Source organism: Melanotaenia boesemani, chromosome 21, assembly GCF_017639745.1.
Source record: "Melanotaenia boesemani isolate fMelBoe1 chromosome 21, fMelBoe1.pri, whole genome shotgun sequence".
NCBI lineage: Eukaryota > Metazoa > Chordata > Actinopteri > Atheriniformes > Melanotaeniidae > Melanotaenia > Melanotaenia boesemani.
In genome coordinates this window covers 7059212-7065211 of record NC_055702.1, presented here as the reverse complement: position 1 = coordinate 7065211, position 6000 = coordinate 7059212, and the positions used below count along the sequence as shown (strand labels likewise).

At 40.0% G+C, this 6000-nt stretch overlaps 1 protein-coding gene across 1 annotated transcript in view; it reads left to right on the top strand.

Annotated features, from left to right (window-relative positions):
• The first annotated feature begins 788 nt into the window (after window positions 1–788).
• Window positions 789–6000, top strand: part of scn4aa (sodium channel, voltage-gated, type IV, alpha, a) — a 33097-nt gene continuing 27885 nt past the window's right edge. Inside the window, exon 1 of the mRNA XM_041974313.1 lies at window positions 789–1048. The gene's annotated coding sequence lies outside the window, so the exon portion shown is untranslated. The remainder of the gene's footprint in view (window positions 1049–6000) is intronic.

Below are 6000 nucleotides of genomic sequence, written 5' to 3'. Positions count from 1 at the left end.
CTTTACGAAGTTTTAGTCTTTTATTTATAATCTAATTCCCTTTTGAATCATGATAGTATGAGACATTTAAAAAGCAACTACATTATTAGAGTTTTTAGGAGTTCCCTGAAAAATCTCACTAAGTTGGTAGTATCCCCTGTTTGTTGTTTGTGCATTTTAAATAGTCTGCTTTTGTAACTTGACTTGTTTATATTACATTCATAGCCTATACCAGGGATCCTCAGTCCTGGTCTTCGAGGGCTGTGTCTTACAGGTTTTTAAAGTTTCCCTGCTGCAACACACCTGATTCAAATCTGTGGGCAAGCCGACTTCTGCAGCACTTGATGCAGGCTCTGCACAAGTCTGGGTCTGACTCAGAAACTTCGAAAACCTGCAGGACACCAGCAACCATTTATAGCCTTTACATGTCATTTGAAATATTTCAATCCTTTCAGTGTTTTTAAATATCTTAATCTTAGTTACAAATCATTTTAAGTGTTACTGTTCTAAATCCCATATTTTTGTAGATCTGTCCCAAGTCTGAATAGAAAATAAGCCTATAGCCTACTTGATATTATGATTTCATTAAAAGAGAGATGGGAAACCAGCCAGCACATCATAAACAATTTGAAAGGGCAACATCTGCTCTGGAACGAAGATCTTGTATATGAGCATCAGCGGGAACACTTTCAGGTGCGAGCGTCTGCGCTATGAAGCGGTTGATCTCCACGGTCTTCTAGTTCTTTCCGGCCTTTTCACTTTGTGTCAAGAAACTTGTTAATGCGCTTGACCGACGGAAACATGCACGTGAGCCACCAGCTGTGTGGGAACGGGAGGCGATTTCGCCGCCAAAGTGTCAAAGGTCTGATCTGATCCTACCTGGAGCGACTCCTCCAGTTTCACTGCAGAACTCCACACTGCGTCAGCAACAGCTGTCCTGCAGCCTCGCGCCGGCTGCCAGGAGGGGAGAATTACGTCGGTGTTGGACTTAACAGAAGACGGTTTTATTATTATTTCCCCCCCTAAGTGTCTAGGATTCTGTGGAAATATTGTCATCGTGCAAGGCAAGGTAACACGCCACCTGCCCGCTGCTGTCATCCACAATGGCTGCTACGTGAACTTGCGGGTAGAAAAGTTCCCTTTCAGGCTGCAGAATCAAGGGGTTTCACTTGCAAGCTTGTTATGGCGTTGATGATTATTTACGTTTTGGTGCTCGGCTGGTGAGTTTATTTTTACGTGTCCCTTTCTTGGAATGAAACGGACTAATTTGGTGTCTTCCAAGGTTTTAAGGTGGCAGGCTGCTTTCTGTAGCACAAAGGTTAGATTCCCCCCCTCTTCTTTTAAGGGTAAAGCGGCAGATTTTTGCCAAAAATTGAAGTAATGACAGGCTGATTTGAACAATTTTATAGTTTGAAAGCTGTCGTTGTTTGCTGTGGCCTAAAATAAAAGGCATTTTCTTGGTACTTGAATTAATTTGTTGACCTGACAGAAAATTATAGCCTCTATTTTAATCAGAAAAAATAGGATGTTGATGGTTTTTGTATTTTAAATTTTAAATAGTTGTTTTAATCCACTAAAGACAGTATGTTAAATATCTGATAGGGAAAACTGTTACTGAACATCAACATAAGACCCTCTTCTTCTCCCTTAAGAGTGCAAGGCTTTGATGTCCAATGTGGACACTTTGCAGCCTTCTCACCCTCCATTATTCCTCCTCTCAAAGGGGGCAAGGTTTTATATTTAGCCCATGTGTTCATGGCAGATGGGCAGGATACTGTGATGCTGTGGCTGCTCACACCTGCCGTTAATCCATGTTGCCCCTATCGATGATGTGAGACTATGGAGTATGCAGTCTGACTCTACATGGGAAAATCAGATCTTTGGACACCATGGAGGACATTTAGGCAGGTGTTCTATAATAGATGGACTCCCACAGAGCAGGCCCAGTAGTTGGGCATGAATTGGGGCCATTAAGTGGTGTTTTAATGTGTAATGTGCCTTTTCTTTGTATATTCTATGAATTGGCTTTAAATATTTAATGTATAAACCAGCAAGCTCCCTTCTTTGCTGCTTCCTCTACTGACATTCCTGTGTCATTAATTTTAGATGTTTTTGAGATTTATTCCATGCGTTGGTGTAATTACTTGGATTTTTTTGTTGTCTTCCTGTGCCCGTGTGTGTCTGGGTGTCTTGCATCTCATATTCTTGGACACAGAAGGTGTCGGTTTTGAGTTTCTTTCACCAAGTGAACCCATATGACTGCTTGGCCAGGACTTAGCCAGTATTTTCCAGTGTTAAAAAGGTGAAGTAAAGTAAAACTACTTCCCCCCGAAAGTATAGCATCTTATGTATTAATGTACCATAAACATAGCACATTGAAAGAAATAAAGATTTTTATATCGCAGATATTTTAAACTAGCAATTTCTTCATGGACATCTGTGTTTTTAAGGCCTGGACTGGTGTTATGAATATGATAATAGCACCCCCCGGTCCCTCATGAGCTGGATGGAATATTCTCCATATCACTTCCACAGATTTATCTGCTCAGATTTCTGTGCAATATGTAAAGGCCAAATGGGTCAGTTTAAGACAGCAGAAATCTTTCTAGAAAGTTGTAGGCTTCATTAAAAAACACTAGTCTTGTTCTTCCAAAATTCTTTGTATGTAAAAGATCATATTCTATTAGTAATGATTAGTTAGCATTGTTATGTTATTTAATAAAATACAGAATGTATTAATCTGTAGATCTATAAATCTTTGTTAGTGACATCTGGCTTACACTAGATCTTCTCAGCTCCTGTATACACGTGATAGAGGTAGATTGCAAATAACAGCAGCTGTACTCTTGGCAGCAACACAATGTGCGTAGCGATGAAGTGCAACTGAGTCTGCTGTGCACACATCTGATAAAGACATCAAAATAATATTCAAAGGGTCTGACTCTGAGTAATATGAGGTGATTATTATTAGTCCTGATTGACTTGAGCAGGCATTTATGAATTTGGTCTTGTTGTAGCATACAATGACATGATGGGAAGTAGCAACAGGTGGAGTGTTTTCATGCTGTTCCCTGTGGGGTTTGAAATACAGAGTAAACTGGTGGGTGACAGGGTGTCGAAGCAAGCTGCGAGAACGTATGCAACAGTGTTGGGATTTGACCCCGTGAGAAAACAAGGAACAGGAGCATGGCAAATGCCAAAGGACGCATGGATAAAAGCCCTTGTTTGTTTAGCAAGTCTATCATTTACACCTCAGCTAGATTTCCATTAGTGACACATTGTGCTATATGTGTTTCAACGCCAAACATCTTCAGGGCTTCAGAGTTAAACCAACAAGTCATTGAAAGTGATTTAAATATTTGTTTAAATCTCTGCGTTAACCAAGGAATGGTGTAAATATTTTCTCAAGTGGAATGCTCTGATCTCCAAAGGTCTAATTGCTATTCTTATGATGACATTAGGCAATCTCAGTGCTTGATTCAAGAGAATCATGTCTCTGAGAACACTCTCTCTTTCTGTATGAACTCAGGCTGCCCTTGTGACAAAAGCCAAAAGCTAGTTGGGCTTGTTTCCGGAGGTGAATATTGGCATTCACATTCCGCGGTGGGCTAGTGTAACGAAGGGGTGTCTACATTACCCTCTCTATATCCCCAGCCGGAATGTCACAGGTCACATGGCCTTCACTGACATGCAAGCTGATATATATATTACTGTCGGGGAAGGCTTCTGAAATCGAACATTCCCTCCCTCTTCCTCAGTTTGTCACTGACTGAGCTCGGTCAGCTGTCTTTGGCTTGACTCTCAAAATGAAACCTCTGTTGGAGAGTCTCAAACTAAGTAGGTAAGAAGGACCTTCCAGATGATTACAGTTATGCTTGCACATAGTGGAATATACAACACAGATTATGCCAGTGGTTTGAAACCAGCAAAGCTGGGATCCTTGACAAGAAAACACAATATCCGGTTGAGACCCCTTGCTGCATTTCAGATGTCAGTAAGTTGATAGCCATTCCACCAAAGACACAATTTTCTTCCAATTTTTACAGACAATGTCATTCAGATAACTTTTTTAGTTAAGTAGTGATGAAATGATTCACAATTTTTAACGATGGTTTGTGGTGACGAAAAAATAAGCAGCTTCGTGTCCGAATTGCCAAGAGAATGAGTCACTATGTAGTGTGTTATATAGTGCAACCCTATGTAGTGAACGAGGGGTTAGGGAGTAGGGTGGACATTCAGACACAGCCATCGTCTTCTTTTTTTTTACCTCTGCTGAGAGTTGCACATGCGCAATAAAGTCCGCCAGGGGAAAAATATGGCGGCGGACTAGGGAGCAAAATGGTGGCAGAGGACGTCAAAAGTCTGGAATAACTTCACGTTAAACTTCTAAAATAAATTAAATACATGTGAGATTTGTAAAGCGGACCTTTCGTACAACGGATGTACGTCTGCAATGTTCGAACACTTAAAGAGGAGGCACGTCGGACTTACTTAACAACCTCATGCAAGATTTCAAAGCTGAATAGTGAAATAAGAGCCATTTATAATAATCATGAGATACATAATCCGATTGGTCGACAAGTCATTTTAATAGTCGGTGACTAATCGACCATCAGAATAGTCATTAGTTGCAGCCCTATACACAGTGTTGACATAGTTACCTGTAGTGCAGTTACTGCTGCACCAAAGGCCGCTTGAGCCACTTGCAGATGAAAACATGTTTGTCTGGAAGAATTTTGACCACTGATGGCCACCGTCCATTCACAATGTGCTATGAACATCTTTACACTTACATAGTGCTTATTTTTAACACACTGTACCTTTTAAGGGGAAAAAGGCTACAGTAACGTGTCTTTATCAGTAGAAGTGTGCTGACATATAGATCTATCAGAAGATTATTTGTGCTCCATGCTTCTCACTCGTACTACAATAGTTACATAATCATGACATGATTTTTATAATGACCGATCTGGATCATGATCACAATATAACTTAATGCTGTCAATCTCAAAAATACACCCACAATGCCTCCAACATAAAACAAATAGTACAACTTTAAAATAGTGACTCAATGTAAACATCTGATTGTATAAATTAGAAACAATACAAGTTACCCTCCATTGTAATTAAACAAAACCTATGAATGCAAAACTAAAATCTGTAACTGTGGTTACCTTTTCAGGTGATGAAATAAATTAGTCTGGTTTCCCATTTTGCTGTGCATCAACCATTTCCACTATGTTTACCTTCTGAATCCAAACAGCTTCCCATATAATGACATTGTATGACCCCCCTTTTTTTTTAAACTACTTGATAACTCAAAGTCAGTGTCAGTCTTCTTTTAAATTAGGATGGAATCATGGTGTTGCTTTATATGATTGTTTTCCTGGATATACAGAATTTTCTATTACATGACTATTTTAGCTTTTTCCCAAAGACTGAACCAGCACTGAACGTTTCTTTTAGCACTGCTGAATATTGCTGTCCTGGCTGTATTTGTGCGTCTTTGATGTTGTCGAACACATGCTGATAAACGTAGCAAGAAAACTTAACATGGTGCCAAAACATATCGTTTACTTAAGTGACATACGAGACAGGGTAACAGCCTACTTAAGGAGACTTTTTTGAGATTGGCAAGTTTTCAGTTGAGGGACCAAGCTTCTTTAAAAAGAGATATTTGATGGCTTCAGTAGGAGCAGCATGATGTAATACAATCAGTAAATGTTCCCCATAAGACGTGGAGAAACGCATCCATTCTCAGGATGTGTATTTTAAGGTTGGCTCATGGCTGAAGAGCAGCGGGGGCCACAGCTCCCAGAATGGGGGTTACAAAGTGGGATGATGAAAGGGTGCCTGGAAGGGACTGTGAGGGGAGAAGTAAAGCAAGCTCCACAGGTTGCTTTTGAACACAAACAAATCTGTTGTTGTTGTTTTTTTTATTTTAGCTAAATAAGAGACATGCAAATCAGTGTAGTGGTGTTATGGTAAGAGGCAGAGTCTGTGTGTTTAAGTAATGAGCAT